At 35.8% G+C, this 8,628-nt stretch overlaps 1 protein-coding gene across 1 annotated transcript in view; it reads left to right on the top strand.

The window, feature by feature from the left end:
- Positions 1-2,882: 2,882 nt before the first annotated feature.
- Nlg2 (Neuroligin 2) overlaps positions 2,883-8,628 on the top strand; it is a 183,637-nt gene continuing 177,891 nt past the window's right edge. Inside the window, exon 1 of the mRNA XM_069048059.1 lies at positions 2,883-3,129. The gene's annotated coding sequence lies outside the window, so the exon portion shown is untranslated. The remainder of the gene's footprint in view (positions 3,130-8,628) is intronic.

Raw genomic sequence — 8,628 nt, 5'->3', positions numbered from 1 at the left:
CTGTCAACGATTTAAACGACACGAATTCACATATTTTATTCTTATATTTAATTTTTTAAAGCCGTATTAAAGTTAATCATGACTCTAATTACCTTGGTGACGAATTCGTCTCTTTCTCGCAGGTTATAATTGCATAAATCTATATCCTTTTATGTTTACTTTAATCACGATTTTTGTCATCGCCAACTTTAATAACGGTGTCGTGATACGGCCCATTGTTTAGAAATGATGGATTAACGACACTATTATGTAAGTGTTTTTATGTTCTAACTTGGCTAATTGGTAATAATTACTGATTCAACAATCGCTGAATCTTTTTATTTTATTTAACTTAATGCTCAACAGTGGAGTGTAGAATACTGTTACGATTTCAAGCGTTGAGCCCCTAGATGGCGCTTTCTGTACGAAGCACACTTGTTTTCTGCAAAGATATCTAGTCTAGATCCTTTATCAGTTAGTTTTGCCTAAAATCACTTATCAAATCTTTAGTTTGGATAATTTTAGAAATATTTAATTTTAATTACTTACATTAATACTCGTAGTTATTTAATAAACTAGTTTGTTAATGAAGGCGATTAATAATCGAAACTGTTTAAAGCACGAACGAGTGTAGTTAGTTAATTAACAAACGAGTTGATAACAACATTTTTTCGTTGACCGCAACCTTTTTTCTGTAACAAAATTTCAAATTAAAGCCAAATCAAAACCAATTTCATCTTTTTCGATAAAGATGAGACCTTATAAAATACCTTCATTCTTTTTTTGTCCTCAGGGTAGGTCATTTTTAAATTTTTCAACACTTTCTATTCACTTTTCCACAAAGAGTGTCAGAAGACGTCAACTCCATTCACATTCAATTTCACGTAAAAATCACGGTTGCTAAGAAAACGTAGTTACCTTTGAAAAATATGACAGGCGAATTATAACCAAAAAGGTCTGCTTTTGAAAAAGTGAATTCGTAATTGTGCAGTTATGGAGCTATAAAATATAAAAAACCCTGCTGCACCACCTACTGCAGTGTTGGTAAGTGCAAACAATGCATGTTCGAGGTTGTTTATACATCAAAACGTCAAAATCTCAAAAATCGTTGATTAATGAAAAATAGTGTATTAATGAGGTCCATTAATACACTATATTTTAGACAAAATAATTCATTAATATAGAAATTAACAAGCGGTAAACGGAAAAGGATATTTATTATCGAGAAACTGAATACCTACTCAATTATCATTATTATTATTACCGTCTCTCTTAAGATATATATTCTGTAAACCATTTAAAAAATAATTCCACTTCTCTGATTTGAAATTGTTCTAACTGCTTAAACAACGATATATTCAGAATCAACAATCTTGAAAGCGCTGTCATTCGATCACTGAGGTGAAGCAGCATCCGAGGCGATCAATGCTTGGATGGGTTGCCGCTGGGAAAAGCGCATTGCGTTGTAGGAAACTTCGTGGCTTCATTACTTGGTTGATTTTAATTATCATTACCTGACAGAAATCCCGGCCTTGATGCCGTGACGTTTTTCACAATAATAGTAATAATAATATAACGAACATTTGGGCGTCCGTTTTTGATCATGGCATAACTTGTCCGTTTTTGTCATCTGTTTCCGGTCTGCTTTTCCAGATGCGTCTGGCTTTCTTGGCAATTATAATTATTGCAAACTTGAGTAGCGGATTAGCAAGTCTGCAAAGTGGGTCTTGTTGCAGGAGAATGGGTTCTGTGGTAACGTTCGACCAACTATCGACTTCTCAAAGTATTAATCCCGGCTTATAGGAGCCTGTTCTTAATGCATCAACATCACGTGATCGAAGAGTCTGAATGGATCTACATGTAAATCCGTGTCGCAATGACCGGACAGATCGTGTCAGGTCTTGCGAAAGCTCTGCTAAGTAGTCGATGGGTGTCTGTCCAGAACATTAACCGGCTAGTCCGATGGATTAGCCAATAAAACTGTCAGGGAAGTCCTTAATGAAATGTCGCTCTACTTCTGCTCCTTCAAGCCCACACGTTCCTCCATCCGTCAAGAAACTGCGAATTTTTTACGTTCATTCCTGACCTATCGTAAAAAGGCGGGCATCGAAATCGGCATTCCGGCTGTTTCCTCTCGAATTGACTCCGTGGCGTTTTTAGTAAAAACTACAAACTCTAATCGTTTTACAAAAAAAAAAAAATCATAAGAAAGGGACGTCACGTGGTCTCAAGTCCATATGATTACAATGTAAATTTTAGCCCCGCCCATCCTCTTCTCGATATACCTACAATATATCTTTTCCGTTCTTACAGTATTACTTATTTTTCTGTCATGTTAAATTCCAAGATTTTCACAGTTTTACAAGATGAGGATATTTGCTTGGAGTGGCGCAGTACATTTGATGATGTCGTGTTGTTCTTATTATTTACTGCTGCGTTGGTGGAGTTTTAATTCTAATCCAAAATAAGTAAATAAAATAAAACTAGCTCTAGCCATGTCGGTCCGATAAGAAAGAATAACGTCCCCAGTTATCGTTAGGTTGCAATTTCCCAAAACAAAACATAAATAAGCCTTGTCCGCTCTTGAAAGCGGTGGTTGGCCGCCGCAATAACAGATAGCGCTCGAGTTCTTATCGCTAACTTCGCAGTTGATCAACAACTTTCCCGTTACATAACCTCAAAAAATGTGCAAAGCCTCCGAAGGCACTAACCGGTCTAAGATGAGGAATAGTTTAACCGGTCCGGTCAAACGGACATTTGTCCTTAATGTCCTCAAAAAACAGGCAGAGTTCAACTGGCTGAATGGCGGATAGAGTATCGTATGGCATAGGCTCAGATAATATCGATTGGTGACGGGCGCCTGCGTCAGGACTAAGGATGTTTGGTACACTCAGCATCCTGGTCCAGCCCGGGCGATGCGGCAGTCAGGATAGCAGCGTCCCGACGCGAAGATTCACGCGCGACATCTGCCGAACACGACGCAAACATCGCGACGGACTCTAGCCTCAAGAGTGGCACATTTTCGAAACTTCGAGTGCCGGTTTTTACGATGTTGCCGGAGTTTATGAGGAATTGAGGTTTAGTATTTGTATAAACAGAACGCCGGATAAGTGGACGTTAAGTGTTTTATGGGATTTCCCTAATCTTAAGGTAGGAAACTTAATTACCCATCGTCGACGGTCTCGCGAGCGTCATACGCAGAGGCGATTAATGACGAGGTTGCTTAAGATTTTTGCAAAATTCCTCGAGGAGAAATCTCTCGCCTTCGTTAAAATATACTTGTCTCGTTATCTGTAACGCGACCAGAATCTGGTGTCACTTAAAAAAATATGTATGTAAAATTTTTGTGACCATTTCTCCTCCTAACGCTTTTCGGGATATAAATAATTATTTCTAAACAATTTAGATTTTTAAGGGAAAAAAAATGAAAAATATATACTTATTTTGCTGCTTGTAGAAAAAAATCTAAAAAATTCCAAAAAAGTTAAAAAGATCCATTAATATTTTTTTAAATTTGTTTTTGAAAAATCTGTTAACGCCAGGCATTTTTTTTTGTATTTGCCTGACAGCCATACATACTATGTACTGTCGCGAGCAAAAAAAAAAACTGGTCGTCAAAATTATGCTTTGACACAATAGAAAATGCTCCATTGTAAAACGGTCGTAAATATCATAACCTATCATCATGTTGTATGACATTAATTGTCATTTTTTTCTAATTTTTTTGACACTTTGTTGACATGGGCATAATCAGGCAGGGAAATTTTTTTGATTTGTGACAACCTAACCTAATTTGGAAACGACATTGACGACCAGAATTTTTTGCTCGCGACAGTATATGACGTGATGTATATGGTTAAAATTAAATGGAATTCAAAAAAAAAATCTTTTTTGAAACGTATTTGATTGTCAATCTTATTTTTTAAATTTTCTTGCAAAGATGAATTTATTTTCAATGTTTACAAGACAAATACATTTGTGATATAAGTTTCGCTGGAATTGACTTTAATCTAAAACTTCATATAATTTCTATCTTCTTCTCCTAAGTAGAAAATTTTGCTGTTGAACAATAAGAGTTCGTGCTATTACAACTATTGATTCGATTTAAAAAAAATATATAACAAACTGAAAGTGATGTTTTGTAAACGTTGCAAATTGCATCAGTAACTAGAGTAATTAGACGATGATTTTTGAACGACTTCTATAAGATAATTTTATAAGTGAAATCGACATTTTGAGACAATTAGTTTCGCTGGAATAGGCGTTGACGTAATCTATCTGTTTTAAAGTTAAATATTCCAATAAATATCGACGACACGCTTCAAGACAGAAATTTCAAGTGGCGAATATTTTTCATCAGAAAATGTTTGAACGTAAACTTTTCGATGATGGAATCTTAACCATGACACTTGTGACAGTTTAAAAATTCAAATTCATTCAGGTGCAGAATGTTTGAAGAACGACAAGGTCACTTATGTCATCTCATGTTACGTCATGTGTCAACGTAATATGCTTTAATATTGTCACTTTGTCAAAAGAATTATTACAGTGCATTACTTACATGAAATACTTTTTCGAAAGAAATAGAAAAGGATACTCTTTTATAAAATATTTGTCATAACGAGTGTTCATATAAATTTGTGGTCAAGAAGGCCATGGTTTTCTCTGTCTCTTTTGACAAATCCTTTAGCAATCTCATTTTGATTTGTTGTAATAAATTCCTAATTGCAGTTTTCGATTTATTTTGTATTTCCTTAACACTTCCAATGGTTTCTTAAATTCGTATTGGTGGTTGTCTACTTCGACACTTTAGTTCTGTACTGTATTGTATTTGACAGCTGATGAAGCTACGGCATACGTTAATGGAAACAAAAGCAACCACCAGGCCACTTGTCACCAAATCTTTTTAAACGTACCAAAATAATAAAAATAAATGTAATATGAATAGAATGTTTCTAAATTGGATTTTACAAGATCAAAGACATTCTTATTGGTTCATAGGTTTAGAACCTCCACAAGTGGTTTCTGAAGAGTGTTTCGTGATTACTATTGGGTGTCTAAATAGCAGACAAGGTCAAGAGGGCTTTAAATAATTTTAGGGACGCATGTCTAGTATAATATGTTATGTTTAGCTAAGTGACGAACCATTGTAACGACAAATTGAAATCACAACAGTGATGACAGCTCCAACAGAATTTTTTATTTCGCTTTAAAATTCCATAAGGGTCTGTTTCAGAATAAATAAAAATATTTCTCATTTACTACAGTCGGTATTAAAGAAAATAATTTCAATTCTGAAAAGATTTATGGACAAAGACAATTTACATGTTATACCGACGATGTCTGAAAAAGTTGAAACAATATTTACAAGCAACATTGTAGAATTAACGAAAAAAGATCTGAACAGAAATATTTTTTTAGGTTTGTCAACGGCCTTCAAGTTCAGGATTTTTTCGGTGAATAAATGAATTTTCATTTAAAAATCAGTGTTTTTGATGGAAGCAAAGAATAAAAAAATCGAACCTTCCGCTGTGTTTTATTTGTTATTTATGTCAACAACACAAAGTGATCAAAAAGAAAACAAACCAGAGTAGGCGTTGCAAATTATCGGTCACGTCGTAGCGGAATCCTATGCAAATAAGCTTTCAATGCATGGGTGTAGACAATTTTGTGGTTTCAAACGCTGCTATACAGGGTGTCTTAAAATTATCGTATTCCGAGTTCGGGGATTAGTAGGGGAGATCATGTCGACCAAGTAAAAATGTTAAAAAAAAATTGCTCACTTTGAAAAAAATATCAAAGTTGCCAGTATTTGTTCAAAAGTACCTGATTAATATTCTAGCTATGTTGTACTTCCCTTTTGAACAAAAATTGGAAAAATAAAACTTTTATTTTTTTGAGATAAAGCTTTTCAAGAAATGTCTTTTCATTTATATTTTAATATTTAAATAATCATCCTCACCATATTTCAAAATGAATGTCAACCATTTATATTTTTTATTTGAAGAAAACATGATGAAAAGTTTGAACCTTCAGACCCATATATCTTTGTAAAGACCCCCCCCCCTATATTTTTTATTTTATTTTTTAGAGATTCCTGAGATTTTTCCCTAGAAGACCCCTGACTTGGAATACGTTAATTTTGCGACACCCTGTATAATAAATCATACCTCATGAATTTTAGACGTTGGAATTATAATTGTGCACTTTATTATTATTATCTGATAATGGAGAAAATTTCCAAAATAAACAAGAGCTACATTTTACATTCGTAATAATGGGTAATTTATCAGCTTCATTGCCAAACGCGACACCACTGGTACGCAGATTTTTCGGTGAAATGTCAAACAAACGTCAGTTTTAAAACAACGGTTAATCTTGACAAAAAGTTTTCGATTTCGACAGTAATTCATTAATTAATAATAGATTTTTCGAGACAGGCAACCAACAAAACGAGTGTGTAAAGCTAGTATTTATATGTATATGCTAAGACAGACGTTTCGATAAAACAAAAGACGAGGTAGCACTCTCGATTTGTTTTCTTGTTGATCGCTCTGTACAATTTCACGTTTCGACAGTGACAGACGTTAGATAAGAAAAGTGCGAATAATTTGTTTCGATTGTGCGATGTCTAGACATTTTTTTTATTTCTGTATTCGTGATCGTTCGCAGATGTTTTTGTGAAGTTTTTTTTTAAGAATCGACTTTCATGAATTAACAATAAGTGTCGGCCAACAATGGAAAGCTCCTTAAGAATTTATTATTTCTGACGCGTCTTTCTCTGATCGCCGATAAGAGCCACCCCTGCAGACGTCACGTCCCCAACAAATTTACATTTACCGAAGTTTTTTAACGTCCAAGTTGCGTCGACAGGACGCGCCTCAATTAACGACGGCCCTTTCAGCTACAAGCTCGCAGCTTTCACCCGTAACAGATCAAAGCTTTCGCCTGGGTTGTCTTCGCTCGCACCTTTCCCACGAACTTTTCCATTCCACACACAATCCTGAAAACAAATTTTTTGTAAAGTTTGTCGGCGTCGATTTCGGTGTGCCAGTTAATTTGGGATTCCTGCCTTTGAGATGTTTCATTTAACACGGAGCGACTCCGGAATGAAATGGTAATAAGGCCGAATTCCCGAGTGAGCCGAACTATTACCTTCCTCGGGGCCCGAAAGAGAGATCTATGAACTTAACGAATTTGCCGAATCGAAGTTGCGCGCAAGTTCGGCGAACGGGTTATTTTCAGTTTTACGCCCGTCGATGCTAATCGCGGGGCCGGATCGATTAATAATTCATAGAGTACACGGCTCTAGAGTAATTTTACACTCTTCAGCGGAAGTCGGATTTATGCGGCGTCCGGAAGTTGTGTTTATGTTTCATAAAGGTCTCAAACAGGGCAATATTTGAGCGATAATTGTGGTATTTATCACGCAAACGCCGGCGGTATCGCTTTTTTGACATCGGAACGCCTGAAAAATGTCAGTTTTCGGGAAATTTATTTCCGCCCTTCGGATAAGGCCCCAATAAAGCGGGGCTCAACGGTATTGGATTAATTTTATGGGTGGCGGTTATTATTCGAGCTTTGCGCCGAACTAGTGCAACTTTGCAAGGACTTTCGATGCAAATTATTGCCGCTTTAGCTGTAATCAATTTCGGCTCATTTGAGCTCCACCACCGAATACAACCCGGGGGTTGTGATGCACCGAGGACTGCACATCGGAATGTGACGTAAATTTTATAAATCGACTCTATTAAAGCCGTTCACTCATGTTTATGAACCGTAAAACTTTAAACGCTGCCGGGTGACAATATCAGACCGAATTTAAGCAAATTACTCCTTTTATGGACTACTCTCCATTGACTCCATAATCAACTATTAAAACTACACCCATAAAATCCACTTTTTCACCAGCTCGTGTAAATCCCAACATACGCTTTAATTTGCACCAATTAAAAACAACAACAAAACCACAACACTAGGTTTTTAGCACACTGGCGTTGGGTAGTTTTAAAGCAATTTTTAAAGTTGACGTTTTACGAGGAGCTTTGCAAGTGTTGGCTGGCGATTCAACAGAATTAACTTAAGCACCTGTGCGCCTCTGTTGTCTTTGCTTGTACACGCTGTTGTTCACCAAAACAAGTTACTTCCAAGTCCGCAAAGAGTTGGTGAGGCTTCAAATGAAATGATAGATTGGCGGTTAAAATGTCCGAATTGACGGATGGCGTTTCAGAGGTTCAAGTTTAGATTCTGAAAATTGCTGGAAATCAATCGATGTCGGTCTAGTCAAGAACGAGATTGTCGTGACGAGGATAGCGCCACTTGAGTCAGATGTGAAATGAAATATGGAAATAAAGGAAATGAAAAATAAACAAAATCAAAATTGCGGAATAAATTGACTTTTTGATGAATACGTACTCTAGAGTCTGTTGTTAACTAGAACATTTTTATTTTTTGTCTAGTCTTTGTTTTGGGGTGTTTTTTGATGATCCCGTATTGCAAGAGCCACATAAATCTAAAATGAATATAAAATAGAATTTCATAACTCACTGGTTCCAATGTAAAAAATAAAAACCACAAAAAGCTCTTGATTAAATTTGTATAAAGATTGAATGAGGTTGTTGAACTTACAGAATCTGGATGTTATGGAGG

This window comes from Tenebrio molitor, chromosome 5 (genome assembly GCF_963966145.1).
Source record: "Tenebrio molitor chromosome 5, icTenMoli1.1, whole genome shotgun sequence".
NCBI classification, from domain to species: Eukaryota; Metazoa; Arthropoda; class Insecta; order Coleoptera; family Tenebrionidae; genus Tenebrio; species Tenebrio molitor.
This window is presented reverse-complemented; position numbering and strand designations above follow the sequence as displayed.